Below are 17,859 nucleotides of genomic sequence, written 5' to 3'. Positions count from 1 at the left end.
AATCTTTAGCATTCATGTTTTTTTATAAAAATAATGTATTCAAGTAGTTTAGTGTACCAAAAGGATTTTTAAAAGGACAGCAAAAATATTACATATTTTCTACTAAAATTGTATATTCAAATAGTTTTCTTTATGAAGTTTATGATAAATATGTTTTATATTTAACAAATGTACTTGTATATTATTGCATAAATTATGTTCGTAAGTTGAGTAAAATCACAGAGTACTATCTATTGATGTAATATTTTTTCTGTACGTTTATCAATTATCTTGTCTGTCAATATCAATTATCTATCACTCACACGCACGCACACAAAAAGTCTTAAATTACAGAATTAAAATCATCTGACGTCAAATACCCAGACTAAAGCAAATTTGCATTTCACCAGTTAGCAAAGGAAAAATATTTTCCTTTTTATTCTTTATTCATATTACATAACTTTCAAATGGTTCCCTGAGAACGTGCTTTTATTTTTTAACAATTAATCCAGATGTGATAAAAATCATGAAAACATTGGCTCCAGGAATCCTTGATTTTTTTTTTTTTTTTTTTTTTTACTTTTCACGTTTTTTTCTTTAGTTTAATTTTTATTTTTAAGCACATTAAATTTATTGGTTTAGGGACCCAGGAAATTATTTTGCATACGGGACCAAGAATTCTAGTTACACCACTGTCTATAATGTATATATGCGTAGCTAGTATATGTGTAATGAGATGAACTACCAGTGCTTACATACTTTACCGCCAGGCCGCTGCTGAACCCTTCATTAATTAATGACATAATCACACAAAGCCACGCATTTACACACAACTCCTGAACATAACAAGCAACCAGCGCATTAGCGGGATTCGAACTTCGGAGAGAACTACCAGTGCTCACACACTTTACCGCCAGGCCGCTGCTGAAATCTTCATTAATTAATTACATAATCACACAAAGCCACGCATTTACACACAACTCGTGAACATAACAAGCAACCGGCGCATTAGCGGGATTCGAACTTCGGACAGAACTACCAGTGCTCACACACTTTACCGCCAGGCCGCTGCTGAAATCTTCATTAATTAATTACATAATCACACAAAGCCACGCATTTACACACAACTCGTGAACATAACAAGCAACCGGCGCATTAGCGGGATTCGAACTTCGGACAGAACTACCAGTGCTCACACACTTTACCGCCAGGCCGCTGCTGAAATCTTCATTAATTAATTACATAATCACACAAAGCCACGCATTTACACACAACTTGTGAACATAACAACCAACCCAATTATTCTACACTTATATAATAATTCTATAATTATTCACATTATTTAAGTGATATGATTCATTAGTGTAATTGTACTGGCTCGTATACACACGAGGAAAACCACGAAATTTCCAATGCAGCCAGGGCAATATGAAAGACAAAAAATGTAACAAATAACCAACAATTAAAGGTTACCAATAATAGTGTACAACAGAGATGTATACCTCTCGCCAACTGAAAACAACTGTTAAATTCAATGGAAATGAATTTTCAAAATCAACAGACATGCGGTCTTTAAATTTTGTACATCCGAACTGTCTTCTCTCTTAAGCAGCAATATGACAAAATATTTAAAAGAAGAGCATATCTTTAGAATTTCCGATAGACAGTCTTGCGCCGAACAGTGTTGCCATTGCTCGCTTAGAAATCGTCGAGTTTCTTAATCAAAAACACATAAATGCTTTACAAAATGTTAAATAGTTAATAAAACAAATTACAAATTTGAGCTTTCAGATGCCCATATTCGGGTGGTGACGTACATATTCAAAATTTCATAGCTGTAGGTACCGTTGTTTTATCACAGTATCTGCATAAATGTTATGTACGTTAAACATACGTATATTTATGCTGATTCTTTATTATTAAATATCTTTAAATATAACACACAGCGATAATATTCGGTAGAAACAGTTCAACGCAAAATGCGAAAACGAAATTAATAGCCCTTCTGGGCTAACGCGCTTTGGGATAAAAACGCAAAAATAGAACATAACAGCTTTCATTGTCAGTGCTTAAAAAAAAAAAAAAAAAAAAAAAAAAAAAGATAGGCCTTATTTAATTTAATAAAATCGAAAAGTTGAGCAAGTTGCATATTTTTGAGAGGATAAATATGCCACGAAACCTTCAAAATCATTTTTTAGTTCATCACGCACGCATATCTGCACACAAAAATAACAATAGCTATTATTCTTCTGCATCTCTGTTTAAAAATGTTTTAAAAAAACATATGTACCGAAAAACATTTATTTGTAAAGTAAAATTTTTTTTTTTTTCGAAAATATTTTAAATAAATTTAAAACAGAAGATTTTTCGCGATCATATTTTGCCGCGGTTAAGCCCGTGCAGCTGTCTGTCTGTCAGATACTGAAAAAAATCAGTACCTCGGTACTTACGTGAAAACTAAGTTTACTTTTAATCTATTTTCATCCATTACATTTTTTAATATTATTTTTCACTTGCAATTTGTTTTAATACTTTGTTTTCATAGATACATATCATTACTATTATTTTTATTTTCCTTTTTTTTTTTTTTTTTTTTTGTAACAGTACTTTCTAGTTTGAACTTTTCACTTCTCTATCTTCCTATAATGAACTAATATTGTTTAATTAAATTTATAATTACTTTTCATCTTTATTAAACTTTTTTATTTCTGATAGTTTTGACTTTTGCATAATTGCCAAGTTTCTGAAATTTCTAACAATAAATTTCATTAAACTATTTCTGTCACTGTACTGACTTTTTTGAATATGGCTTCTTTGCATGAAAAACTGAAATATTTCTGTTTAATTACTGATATGCATTTAATTAATACAGAGGCAGCTGCACTCGAGTTTGCCACCGATGCTGGACTTCTTCCCAGAGAGGATGAGGCACCACCTTGCCCCAAGTGCCACGCACCGATGAGAAGCAACAAGAGAAAGGAATCAAAGCTCGGATGGCGTTGGGTCTGCAGCCTGAGAAATCGCAACAACTGCTCTGGCATGATTAACCCCATTGAAAATACATTTTTTGATGGTACAAAAATCCCAATAAGGGAAGCTTTAGTCATAACTGTGTACTTTGTTCTAGATCACAGTTTCAGTTACATAAATCAGCAGCTAAAGCTATGGAAGGAAAAGCAAAAATTACCAGTAATTGCAAATGAGACTATTGTTGACTTTTTATCATATTGTTGTGAGGTATGTGAAATTTTTGCCTCTCATCATAGCAGAATGTTAGGTGGTAAAGGAAAATCTATTAATTGATGAAACATTTTTGACCCGCCGCAAGTACAACCGCGGCAGGGTAACCAAAAATATGACCATCGTAGTTTTAGGCATCTACTGTCGAGAAGACAAAGAAGGATTATTTTTCAAGGTTAAAGGAAAAAGCAAAAGGCATTTGTGGCCTTACATTAAACGTCATGTTCACCCAGAAACCACCTTCATATACACTGACTCTGCTCCACAATATAAAAGGATAGAAAATTTATTTCCGGCAGCAACACATAAAGCTACCAATCACAAGAAAGGTAAATATGTGTCTTTTTTTTTAATGAGTGACATTTTTTTTCGCATCCTTAACATTCATTAATCCTTTATTTACAGGCGTATTCGTAGATCCCGATGATAAACAGAATACTATAAATGATCTTGAGGGTGAAAACAAACTTTTTAAGAGGTCTATAAAGAGCAAGAGAACAGATGATATTTGCACGCAGTACATGGCTGTACATTATTACAGGCGGTTCCGCTTGAAGCCCTTTACTTATGATGGAGAAAGACTTGCTCAGTTTCTACAGGACATTAAAGTTGTGTATCCAGGCCATGGAAAAGTCGGCCTTGAACTTAAAATGTTGGACGAACCAACATCAGAAAGCGAAGGAATTGAGGACCTGATGCCTCCAAAGAAATCAGCCCGACAAGATGATGATATACCATTCATTCAGGAAGATGATGATAAATGGGGTAAAAGCAACAAATATAACTTTATTTTTGACATAATTTATTTATTTACATATATATACATACAAAAATTGCATTTAAATATTAAATTACATACCATTATAATCTATGTGCTTATTTTTCAGAGTAAGGGAACACAGACCAAGTTTTAAAACTGGAATAAATGATAAGAAAAGCATACAAGTAAATTGTTTACTATAATTTGTGTAAATGTTCAGATGGTCCACAAATTTTGATTTAATACCTTTTTGTTTTTCACTACATGAAATTGTTATTTTTTATTTCCTTTTAGAATTCAACCAAAAAACAGAGCCCAGAAAACAAAAGGATGGAAATGTTGCGAAAATGTTGCATATCTTTTACAGAAAGAGGTAAATGTGTATTTCAGTTATTCTCAACTTTTATTTTGACGTGAGAGCTATTCTTTATATATTTTCTTATTCCTTCATTAAAATAAACTTTCTTTCACAGCTGCAGATCCAAAATGTCATGAAATACTATGACAGAGGTAAGACAAAATTTTAACCATTCACAGCTTATGTTTCAAATTAGTGCTTCACTTTATTTTAATACTACTCCTTCAGTAAAAGTAACTGTAAAATTTATTTAGTTATTATTAGTATAAGTTTACCTACTTATTTTTCAGTAAAAAAAATTTATTGCAAATTAGGTAATCCAAAAAAAAAATAAATAAATAAATAAATAAATAAATAAAAGAAAGAAGAAAACTAATTTTGACAGATAAATTGACAAACATAGAGGTGAGTTGATTAATTTAAAGGTTTCCAGCCTACTTCTTACCAGAAAACATTTTATTGTTAAGGATAATTTATCACCCCTTTCAGGTAAAGAATATTGCAGAAATGAGAAATGAATCATGGAAAGAAATGAATCTTCAGTCAGAAAACATACAGGTGAATTCATTACTTTTAATGTTTCCAGCCTGTTTATTTTAATTATGTATTTTCATACTACGTTTAGTATTTTAATTTTACCGTTTATTTATTATTTTAAATATAAGGATTCAATCTTACATTATTAACTTCTTAAACTTGCCACCCTTTTGTGGTAATTGTGTATTTTTGTACTATGTTCAATTATTATTTTCTAGTTAAAAAGAGTATGTAGTTAACAAAAGATTAAAACTAAACAACAGAAAGAACACTTTTAGAAAAAATATTAAAACATTTAATAAAAGTGTTTACATATACGCTAACTTATGTTTTCATTATCGTAACCTTGTTTAGTTATCTTGTATTATGAATATGCATAATATGGATATTTTGTTTAGGGACTTCAAAAATAACATTTTGCTGCCACTTAGACGAGGGAAGAAGCAGATGGAGAAATCAATTCGGATGACAAACCCAGTACCTGGGGGTATAGCCAGGTTTTTCTTTCAAGAAACACATCCGAGTTGAAACGACTGATGCAGGCCACACCTGAAAGCGAAGGAACTGAGCAACTGCTGCCACCGCAGGAAATCTCGACGATCATGAAATTTAAAATCTTGTTTACTTATCTTGTATTTTGAATATGCATAATATGGATATTTTGTTTAGGGAATTCAAAAATAACATTTTGCTGCCACTTAGACGAGGGAAGAAGCAGATGGAGAAATCAACTCGGATGACAAACCCAGTACCTGGGGGTATAGCCAGGTTTTTCTTTCAAGAAACACATCCGAGTTGAAACGACTGATGCGGGCCACACCTGAAAGCGAAGGAACTGAGCAACTGCTGCCACCACAGGAAATCTCGACGATCATGAAATTTAAAATCTTGTTTATTTATCTCATATTCTGAACATATATAACATGGATATTTTCTCTACAAAAAACTCCAAATAGTGAATTGCCAAGTAATACTGCTGAAAACTGCAAAATGTGGTGCTGAATGGTAAGTAATATAAAATATATGTGTACACATTAAAATTAGAGGATTATGGCTCCTGGCGAAACCTCGTAAAAAAAAACGCATCAGGATTCCTACCTCCTAGTCTTACACATACTAGCTTAAAAATTGGGATTATTTGTAACTATTTTGTTTCACTAATACCATTAATCACATTTCTTACTGTTTCTATTTTTTTTTTATCAAATTTAGATTTAATTAAAAATCACTTTAACCTGCATGTAACGTCAAGTAATGTGAAAATAGATAGTGCCTATTTTTTAAACGAAATTATATGATAATACCCGCATAAATATATTTTTTATAAATAATTGATTTAAATATAATTATAAAAACTCTAATTTACAAAATTTGGTAATGCTTCAATTAAAATGAATAGTCAAAAAGCAGAAGAAAAGATTTTTCTTTTTTTAAGTACGTGTAAGTCTTAAGGTGATGTGGAAATGGAATCATTTCTAATTTCAAAATGCAAAATGCTTGTAAAAATTGTTCTTTTTCAGATCTGATGAACAGGCCTCGATCTATAAGAGTGGAGTTCAGTGAAACGAAGTATTGGATTTTAACAAGGAATGAATCTATAACAGTTTTTCTTGTGAAAAAATGAAATTTTATAAGTTATCGGCAGAGTCATAGTTACTGTTTTCAGCGCCCAGGGACAACTGAAGATTTTGTGCCCCTCATTCCGACTACTGGCCAAAAATGGAAAACATTCAACTCTAAAAATTCGTAACATCATTTTGGCTTCCCTTGGATGATGTGCCCACGGACATATGCCCCCTTTCTAGCCCTGGTTATCATATACACAGTTTCTTGTGAACTTGTTGACTGTGAGAACCTGGATACATATTTTCTTGCAAAACTATGAGAAACTAGATAAAAATTTTCTTGTGAAAAGATGAAACTGTGAGAACCTGGATAAAAATATTCTTGTGAAAAGGTGAAACTGTGAGAACCTGGATAAAAATTTTCTTGTGAAAAAGTGAAATTTTTATATAAATATAAATAACATAATTTAAGAAGACAAAGATTGTACAAGCAATGTCATCTAGGGGTAAGTACCTTCATTTTGCAATATATGTTTACATTGATAAATTAAAAAATATGAAATTCTAGCATATTGAAACATAAGTTAAGAAATATTTGTTTAAATTTATTAATTAAAAAAGGTGAAATTCTTACATATTGAAACAAAAGTTAAGAAATATATGTTTAAATTGATTAATTAAAAGAGTTGAAATTCTTGCATATTGAAAAATAAGTTAAGAAATGTATGTTTAAATTGATTAATTAAAAAAAAGTTGAAATTCTAACACAGGGAAAAATAGAAAATATATGTTCAAATTGATTAATTAATAAAAAAAATGAGTGCTATATACTGAAAAATAAGTTTCTTAAAAAGAACTTAGCATATTACAAATACCTTAATAAATGTTCTAATTTTTCATTTCTCATCCATATATATCATGTTTAACTATCATACACTTACCTGCATAACATAATTAATTTAAATATAAATTCATTATTAATTTAAATGCCAAATAATATAATGCCGAAATTACATGCAAGTCAAATTTTTAGGTTGAAAGCTTTCTTTTAAATCGATTGTTTACAGTTTGAGCATAAGTACTTCTTCGCCCTATAGCGTTTCATGCAAAACATTTCACTCATTAAAGTACACGTTAATTAAAAGTTCTTGTTCTATTACTTTAGACTGAATTACAATTAGTAAGTTATCATATCATGCTTAGTAATATAACATTAACTATGTTGTACAACATTGAAGAAATAGGGAATGTCAGGCGTCATCATGTCAACATGAACAAGGGTAAGTTCAATTTTTCCTTTTGGCAGTTCCGAATTGTTTTCCTTCGAAGATGGCGGCCAAATTCAGCCAAGAGCCGGGTATCCGAAATGAGCCGAATGTAACGTATGGTAAATTCTGAATTGTTTTTATTCCTTAAAAGTGTAACTAATATATCCTGAATTTCAGTCTTTTTCTGAGCGAAAATTCGTACAGTTCCAAAGTGAAGTGCAGAATTTCATAAGTATAACATCTTACATTTTGAATGCAAACACTGCTTCACATTATTTCGTAATAATTATTTACATCTTCTCCATCTATGCCTGTATCAATTTTTTCATCGGGTTATTTATCAATAATTCCTGGTAGAATTAGAAATATATTATTAGAAAAGGTTTTTCCTGTATCATCTGCAAGGAACAGAAATTTAAAGCGATGAATTATTGGAATGAATTTTAGCCAGCATTTGAAGTTATTTAGATTTCTGTTGCATTAAAAATTATTTAAAAGCTGCATAGAAATATTATTTTGAAATGCAAACATTTTAAGTGCCAAAATTAAAAGTATTTAAAAGGTAGCTATTGTCATTGATGATAGATTAATTGACTTGTCAAGGGAACCAAACCAAAACTTCAGTACATAAACAATATAATTTTTATTCTGGGGGGGTGAACATTGTTATTAATGGTGATATAATCAAATAAATAACAAAGAATCTGCAAGTGAAACGTATTTTACCATTTCTTTGAATTTAGATATTTTTCCGAATATTCCAAGCATTTAAAAGAAATATATTTTACATATTTTGTAACTGTGAATGTATTCGTAGTTCCGGAAGTTCTGAATATCTGCAGAAACACATATTTCGGTCTATGACTTAGCTGGCTTAGTTAAGTTAAGAAATTAATTTTTCCTTTAATATTAACAAATGATTATATATTAATAAGAAATTGGTACATTTGTAATTCCCCCCAAAAATTCTATAAGAGTGGCAAATACGTACATAAATTTGATTCCTCTCCAGTATGTGTGACGAGTACGTTCCATTAGACTTCATGATTATTTTGTAACAGCTCTACTTATTGCCAAAATTGGGTCTTTATGCATATATATATGTATAACGCATACAACATACATGCAATTATGATAGCTGTTAATATATCATAATTGACTAAACACTACGAATACTGTTTCTCTTTCAAGACATGTACTCTCAAATGTTTTCATAACAACTTCTGTATTTATTTAGGAAAAATTCTACTGATAAAATACTACACACAGAAATATTTTTAAAATGGTGTTTAAGAATGCTGTTGATTTTTCAGAGACACAGTAACAATTTAACTGGTTATAACCTTAACAGAGCAGAGATGTCAAACAGAAAAAGAAATGCCATTAGAAATGCTCAAATGCCAAATTAAAATATTTGATCATAAAACAAATGCAATTACAGTTAACTTATTTTCAAAGTTGAAGATTGATTATCAAGTATAAGTTAATGCTTAATAAAAGAATTTCATGAAAACAACCTAAATTTGAAGTACAATGAAAATAGCTTAGTACAATGATTTTGTCAATGTATTCTTTATGTTTATTTATGGGAAATTAACAGAATGTAACCTATGTTATGAATATAAAGGTAATTTTTATTTTAAACTCTCGCTAATTAAATATAAAACAGTTACAAAAGTCTGAATATTTGGTGTAAAATTCGATTTTTCATTATTAAGATTAAATGCCTTTTCCACCGATTACTTTTCTTGATTTAATAAATCTCCTTTTGGTCTTTCTTACACCTTATACGAGTTTCACCCACTTTGGTAATATATACTGTGTGAGAACTCTGGAAAACTTAAGCGACTTCTCGTTATGTTTTGGAAATTACAACAGAGGTTTGGAATAGGTGTAAAAAAAACCTTTTATAGACTCAGACAAATTAACAGAATGCACAGCTTGTTCATACAGAATCAGCTAGCATTTATGGCGTAAATCAAAAGTAACGAAATGAATTCACCTCATTTGAATACACTCAAAATTAGCATCCTGGCAGGAAAATGGAAAGGAAGAAAGAAAAGCTAATTATCATAAAATAGCTGGTTAATAAAAATAAATGAGAACTCTACAACCTCAATTCACTATTTTAATTTAGCCATTTTCATTTTTATGCAGCCTTTATATCGAAGTATGCATTTTTTTTGGTGTCAATAAACTTAATTCTTTCATTTTTTACTTGATTACATAACATCACATGCAACAGCTGTAAATATTAAAAACACATGCATATATCCAGCATCATGTTAATTTCTTTTGAATATATGGTGTCTGTCATCTACAAAAGAAAACTGTAAATTCAAAATATAAGATGTGAACATAGGTCTTCTGTTGGATAATATAAGAAAGTCACACTTTCTGGTATTATTATTATTTTTTATTATTTGTAGGACCTCAGGTCCAACAAATAATAAAAAATAATAATTAAAAATTAAACATTGTGTAGAGAGTAAAAAGCATAACGCAGAAACTTGTTGAAAAATTAACATGTATATCACTTTGCCTGAATGTTATGGTCAGAATCCCATTCTGTATAATAATATATGCTTTTGACATTATTAGATATTGCTAATTAAATTAACATTTAAATACTTCAATGAAATATTAAGAAAATGAGAAAAATTATGAATACTACTGACTATATGATATGAATTTTTTAAAAGTGAGCTAATTAATAAACAAAGAGCAAAATATATAGTTCCATATTCCTTACGCTGAAGTCTACTTCATGCTGATTATATCATCATTAGTTATGAGGGCAGAACATTTGTGGTCTTCACCTTGCAAAATCTTGAGGAACATTTTAATAATATAGGAAAATTTCATATAATGGCTAGTAGCTGAACTGAATGAAATGAGTATTTTAAATTCACTAGAAATTTAGGGTCGTGTAATGTTTAAATATTTCAAGTTTGGAAGAAACTATTTAAAATGTCTTCCTTTTTGGAGGTGGGTTGCTTTAACTGCTTTTGGGCTACAGATTCCAGCCATATAATCTCATAAATAGGATTTAAAGATTAATTTTTTAACCCAGGCTGATCATATTTCTTCATATGAAATTATTGTTCAAAATTTATTCACTGCCTTACTTATTCATTACACACAGTATATTCATATACTAATTAATCATATATTAAAACAATATTCAAATACTAATAATTAAATCCTTAAAAAATGTTCCTCTATTAAAAGGAAAAACATTTTAAAATGTCCAATTGAGCAGTATTTATTTTACCTCAAAATATGTCACTCTTGTATTATTTTTCAAATTCGCTATTAATACATGAATTAAGTAAACTCAAGTATTATTTAGAATTGAGGATTAGTGATATGGGATGTTTAGAATGCTCAGGGTTTTATGGAAAAGTACTACTGAATGGTAAAAAGGTTTATTAAAATTCAAATACAGTAATTCAATGAAGTAATATACACATATAATTAATATGCACAACAAACAATTAGTATGAAATGCATGACAGAGCAAGAATGAAAACATACATGAATTTACAATAACATAAGTTGCAAAATAAACAGAATACAGGAAAACTCGCATAAATTTACAATAATACGAAACAATTAAGTGTTATGAGTAATAATATTAGTCAGATTTTTCTTTATAGTTAAATCTTCATTTTCATTGCTCTTTTAATATCTTGTGTTGGTGGTTGGCCTGTACGCATTCTTTAAGCGATAATCTCTGTGGCACTTCATCAAACCCTAAATTGTTGAAACAAACATTATCAAATGCTAACTTGTAATGACATTAATACATGAATCATAACAAATACACAATGAATATTAAGAAAATGTTAATGTACCAATATTTCTTGTTTCAGTAGTATCAATTATTGAAATATCATAAAAGAGGAATTAGACATTTTTGATTAAACATTCAATTATACATCTATCAATTTCAGTGTTATAGTGTGGCACCAGGGTAACTATGCGAGACACACTAATCCCCTCGAAGATTTCTGATTTACAAAATAATTTTGGCAGTAACTTGTAAAGGTTAAATAATATTATCAAAAAGATACAATTCTTAAGTAATTATGTATATTTTGCAGAAATACTTTGGAACTGTTTGAGCTGGTATTCGTGAGAATCCTTGAGTAATTTTTTGAATGCAGAATAGTTTAACTGAGAAACAACAGAATGCAGCCAAATGATATCCCTAAGTATTATTTCATTTCACTTTCTAATGCATGCATAATAGCATTAATTAAGAATTTAATAAAAACATTAAAAATAATTACATGAAGCAAGATCTCTAAAATTTCAAAATTGCATATAAAAATCTAGTTTAATATCTGCAATACATTTTTAACTCATCATATTTTCATAAATTTAACTTTACTATCTAAGACTAATTACAATAAAGCATACTTTATGACACAAGAATATGAACTTCCAGATAATGTGTATCATTTAGTCTGAGATTAAAAACTATGCTAGGAAACATTCTGGAAAACCATATTTAATACGTTTTAAACTATTTTACTTTCCTAGATAATCTCATCAAAATTATTAAATATTCATCAATCTTTTGATCGTCAGTTTCTGTTACCTGCCAGCGAGGTAGAATGTATTCACCAAGACACAAAGAATATGTATTACAGTGGGTAAAAAAAGTATTTGCACACCTTGTAGGTGTGCAAATACTTTTCCTTTCCTTTTGTTTGCAGTTCATAAAAAAAAGCATTAAGAAATAAAAAAATTGGTATTGCCAAATCAGAATAAGTTTAATCATCCAAAACAAACAGAAAAATTACAATAATATAAATAACAATGCTTTTTTTGTAACAAAATTAAAATATCTCGTATCAAAAAAGTATTTGCACACTTGCATGAATACAAAAGAAATAAAATATATAAGCAAATTTCAAATAACTAATATTTAGTATGCATGCCTTTAGCATCTATTACTGCTTGTAATCTTGCTGGCATTGATTTAATTAAATTTTCTGTAACAGTAGGCTCAGTATTCGGTCACCCTTCAATAAGGGCTTGTTTAAGGGCAGATTTGCTTGAAATCTTCCTTTTTCTTATTTTTAAATCCAAAGAATTCCACAGATTTTCCAAAGGATTTAAGTCTGGTGATTGTGGTGGAGCGGCAAGTTTTCTGGGTACATTATAAAGCAACCACATACGAGTTATACCGGCAGTGTGCTTGGGAGCATTGTCTTGCTGAAAATAGTACGAATTACTGATACCCAATTTTATTGCACTTTGTGGCGAGTTATCTCGCAACACATCAATATAGGTTCGAGCTGTCATATTCCCATCAATGAAACACAAATTACCAATTCCTTTGCTAGCCACGCAACCCCAAATCATAACAGAACCTCCTCCATGTTCAACTGTAGGTAACACATTTTTGGTATGAAAAGCAGCACAAGGTTTTCTCCAAACTAATTTTCTGCGATCTGATTTAAAGATATTGAACTCACTCTCGTCGGAGAATATGACATTTTTCCAAAAATCTATTGGCTTATTGATATATTCCTTAGTGAATTCAAGTCTCTTCAGTCTGTTTCGTTCAGTTAGGAGAGGTTTTTTTCCTTGGTGATCTCCCATAAATGTGTGCATCGTGCAGGACATTTCGAACATTTTGGGCACAGATTCGAACTCCAGATGTTGAAGTGACATCATTGGCTAAAGTAATTGCACTAACAAATGGATTTTTTTATGCTTCTCTTATGATTTTTCGCTTCATTCGCAGTGAAAGTTTCTTTGGGCGTCCAGAGCACAAGTTATTTGATGTAGATCCTCTTTCTTTATAACATACCAAATAGTAGAGAAGCAAACATTTACTTTTTTACCTATTTCTTGATAACTTAGGCCATTTTCAGGTAGAGAAAAAAAATTTTCTCGCAATGAAATCAACAATTCAGATTTCTTAGGTGCCATTACAATTTGAATCGGCAATCAACTGATAACGTTTCGACAACACCTCCTTTTATAGTCGTCTTACATATATTATTTACTGCGGGATGACTGTCAAATAATAGCATAAAATGCAAATTTGCTAGGTTGAGTTGAGTGTACAAATACTTTTTTGACATAAGCTATTTTAATATTGTTGCAAAAAAAGTTTTTTATTAATATTATTGTATTTTTTGTAATTAATTTAAATGAATAGGCTTATTCTATTTTTAAATGCCAATTTTTGTATTTATTAATGCATTTTATTATAAATTGTGAACAAAAATGTATGTGTGCAAATACTTTTTGTACCCACTGTATATACATGTAAAATATAGAAAATACAGTGGCTTTGCTCTGCGAAAGAAATATAGAAAATACAGTGGCTTTCCTTTGTTAAAGCAGATATGACGTAAAGTCTAAATTTAATCTTACTTAGTTTAAATCAATATTGAATATATAATTTTGAGAATTTCATCTAAAGGCAAAGTGATCTGCTGAGAGAATTGAATAAAGATGTGGGATCTAAAAAGCTAAATCCTTCTTTGTCGTCATTTTGCAACCTTCTATCCAGCCATAACAATGCCTGGCCATACAATGATGTAGTTATATCGTCAAGCTTTGGTCATTCCTGTGCCTGCCAAAATATTACATATACACGTATGAAAATTATTAATATAAGCTACATAATGTAATATTAATAATTTTCACATGTGTATAATTTTCTAATGATTGTTTTGTCACAGTAATTACAATAAAAGTCTGAAATATTGCCATGTCTTGCAAAATATCAACTAAATCTGTACACAAGATAAGAAATATCAACTAAATCTATACACAAGAATTTTCCATTAAAAATTTCTGTACAGACCTGATAATCATTATATATACTGCTCTTTGTATAATGTACTGAACTGTAAAGCTCCAGGTATACAAAACATTTCAAGACACTCGATATTTATTCTGTTGCAGAAGCAAACTGTTTATTTTCAATATATATAATAATAAGCAAAGATGATACGTGACAAATCTTTCAGTTCTATAATTTTTATATCTAATATTCAGTGCACTATTATGCTAATAAGCAATCTTTATTCTCAAATCCTTGCATTATATGTTGGTGATTATGGGTGGTCTATTATTCATCTGTTTTCTTATCCGTCATGGGGACTACGCTAAGTCTGTTAATCAAAGCTCAAATGTATGCCTGTCTCGTGTAATTTTAAAGAAGATTGAAATATTTAAGATATTTGAAGGAAAGATAGGTTAAATTACATAATAATTATACATACTTTGCCTGTGTGTTTAGAGTCAGACATAATATTCAACAACTAATATGCTTGAAAATGAAAATGCCCAAGTGGGATTTGAATGGCTTCAATAACATATACTGGAAAATTAAATAAAAGTATTATAAAAATATTGTGCCCATTTGGATGGCTTAAATAATAGTTGTGTAATAAAAGAACATTTTAGTTTTGATATTAACTAATTGTTTTTTTTTTTTTTTTTTTTTTTTTATCTTTTTGACCTTTAAAATGAAGAGGTAATGTTTCTAGTTGATATTATGTGAAAACCTGAAAAGCAAACAAAAACTACACTAAATCTAAAAATGTTTCCAAAGTTCACACATCTGCAAGAAACTAATAAGGGCAACAATGCCTGATTAACTGAATTTGTTGGCAGATGATGATTCAAATCTGAATATAGAAGACATGTAAACAATATAAAAGCATATCAAATTTATATCAGTGTACGAGTCATCATATGTGTGAATGAGTGCGTACTATAAATTAAGTACAAGTCTTACTCTGAACTATTTAGTATGCTTATACACTAATTTTTGCATTTTCTTAATTCATATTTTTAATTAGCATTATTACAAAATTAAATAATATTTGTAATAATTGTAACTGAAACAATTGTATTTGAAATTTCACCTCTTTCATAATAGCCACAATTGCCTAGTACATATTCATTAGCAAAGCATACAATTAAGTGCTTCACAGTATTATTAACAGTAAGGATGCTATCACATGTCAGTTTGTTTCGGAAGAATAACTGTTTGGCACAATTTTTCTGCTTTGTCACAACAGCCAATTATCATAGATCACTTTGGGGTTAACATGGGAACTGGTTCCCCATTACAAACAAGCTGATAGTTGATTGATTGAAAATGAACAATTTGCAATTTTTTTAGAAAGGAAGGAAAACGTTGCATGTCTTTCTTTCAATAGTAAACCAGGCAGAAAAATTGTCCGAAACAAGTTGTTCATGTGAAACAAATGCCGTGTGATAAGGGTCTCAGACATCATTACTTACATCTAACATTTCACTTCCAGAAACAAGGGTCAAAATTTTTCAGCTGCCGTTCACTGTGCCAATGCCTGAAATTAAAAAAATCATTTTATAAAAATCTTTAAAAGGATGATTCAAGTATTGAAAAATCTTAGATCATAACTTGGTCATACACACAAAATATATTATTTTTTATACCAATAAAATAATATGTTGTTCAGTGCTGAATGAATTATTTAACAATAGGAGAGGGTCAATGGTTGTGAAATCACATCATAATAATAAGAGAATTTATAAAAAATGAAATAAGGCGTTTTATTTAAATTTTATTATTTAGTTAAGAATAATTATCCTACAAACTTTAATTCATATATTCAACTCTGAAACACACTTTCTACAACTTATCTTTGGCTACTATAGTCTATGTAGTCAGCTTGACAGATACAGTCAGCAAATGATGATTGACAGTCATAATTGTTATCTTGTCGTCCTGGTACATGTGCAGTACATGTACATGTTTTCCTACAACTTGCATGATCGCATACATACTTTTTCACAGCAGAAATATACAATTTTATGAAGAACTAATTTGCAATAATATATAGTATACATGAAAATAATCCAAGCATACTTTATATTAAAGTGCAATTTTATGTAATCATTGATGAAAATTACATACATCAAAATATACTTTATTGTTGACTTTACTATTACTTTAGGATTATTAAAAATCATCATCAATTCCTACATGCTGTACAATCATCTGCCTTTTAAAAATAGAACTTGTTACATTTTATAGTTCAACAGGTTTTTCTATTCAATAGATATTTGATAATATAAGGAGTTAAGTAAATTTGAGCTAATTATATTTTATTTTTACCAATTCTTTACAGTTATACCACAATTCATTACATTATTTTATATTAACTTCAACCAAAACATTTCAGCAGATTTTGAGATAAAAGACTCAAGTACCTTGCATCAGTTTTAGCTGTAATAAAATTACGCTAATAACTTTCTTCTTGAAATTTCTCGAAAATGATGTTTCTTTTCGAAAAAATTAAAACAGTAAGGAAACAAATTTCTTAAAACATCTTTCTTAATGCTACATTATATAGAAATTTAGGAAATGTTAATGAACTGTATATGTGTTAAAATACAATATATCACATATTGCACATATAACATATCAAATTTACTGAAATGGGAAAATATATACATACCTGAAAGCAATCTCGCAATAGCATTTGGTTTGAAGCTCGCGCTATCCACTGGAGCATCTGCATTTACGCTACTTCCTTTACCCATTTTGTGCACTCTTCAATCGAATTCAAACTTGATCGTATCGTTCAACTTTCCAGTTGTTGGAGCAGTACAGGAAAAAAATCTAATTTTACACAGTAATTACTTTACATTGCACATATACTCTACGAAGATTTAAACGCCGGATTTGTTTACAATCAGATGGCGGTACATCTACCACATACCGTATTTATCCTCTTTTCAAATCGCGCCAACATAATAATTACGCCAAATTTGTTTCTGGTCATGCGCAGTATGCGACATTCGTTTAACACTGTTCAACTCAATGTGCGGTTTGCCATTACGCCTACTGGATGAGCAGGTGAAATTGCGGTGGAGGGGGGGGCTTATTGATAATTGGTAACACGCCTGTTTAGAGTAGTATGACTGTGTTCTTAATAATTAAAAGACTAAACACTCAGAACCATAAGGTACCCAAGTCCTTAAACATGATTAACGTGGGCCGCAATAATATAAGGTTTTAAATAATTGACTAAAGTTTTTATTTTTATTACTCTTATTTTTATCTAAAATAATAGGAATTACATCACTTTTCATGCTTAAAAATTTGACATATTTTTAATGTAT

General features: G+C 29.8%; 3 long non-coding RNA genes across 5 annotated transcripts in view; 2 read left to right on the top strand and 1 right to left on the bottom strand.

The window, feature by feature from the left end:
• LOC146993167 (uncharacterized) overlaps positions 1 to 17,859 on the top strand; it is a 97,115-nt gene that overhangs the window by 58,562 nt on the left and 20,694 nt on the right. The window lies entirely within an intron of this gene.
• On the top strand, positions 3,664 to 4,500 carry LOC146993169 (uncharacterized). 3 transcript variants are annotated; one of them, XR_015038329.1, is made up of 4 exons: positions 3,664 to 3,984; positions 4,107 to 4,164; positions 4,274 to 4,352; positions 4,453 to 4,500. It is a non-coding gene; the product is annotated as an uncharacterized LOC146993169 (long non-coding RNA). The 3 variants fall into 3 exon arrangements; XR_015038328.1 differs by lacking the exon at positions 3,664 to 3,984 and having other exon boundaries at positions 4,090 to 4,164; XR_015038327.1 differs by lacking the exons at positions 4,274 to 4,352; positions 4,453 to 4,500 and having other exon boundaries at positions 4,107 to 4,212.
• Positions 3,986 to 7,310, bottom strand: LOC146993168 (uncharacterized). The gene is made up of 2 exons (XR_015038330.1): positions 6,806 to 7,310; positions 3,986 to 6,729 (listed from the first exon to the last, which is right to left on the bottom strand). It is a non-coding gene; the product is annotated as an uncharacterized LOC146993168 (long non-coding RNA).

This window comes from Stegodyphus dumicola, chromosome X1 (genome assembly GCF_044657685.1).
Source record: "Stegodyphus dumicola isolate Sdum_Otavi_A_Nest chromosome X1, ASM4465768v1".
NCBI classification, from domain to species: domain Eukaryota; kingdom Metazoa; phylum Arthropoda; class Arachnida; order Araneae; family Eresidae; genus Stegodyphus; species Stegodyphus dumicola.
The sequence above is the reverse complement of the archived record's forward strand: the minus strand, read 5'-3'. Positions and strand labels throughout refer to the sequence as shown.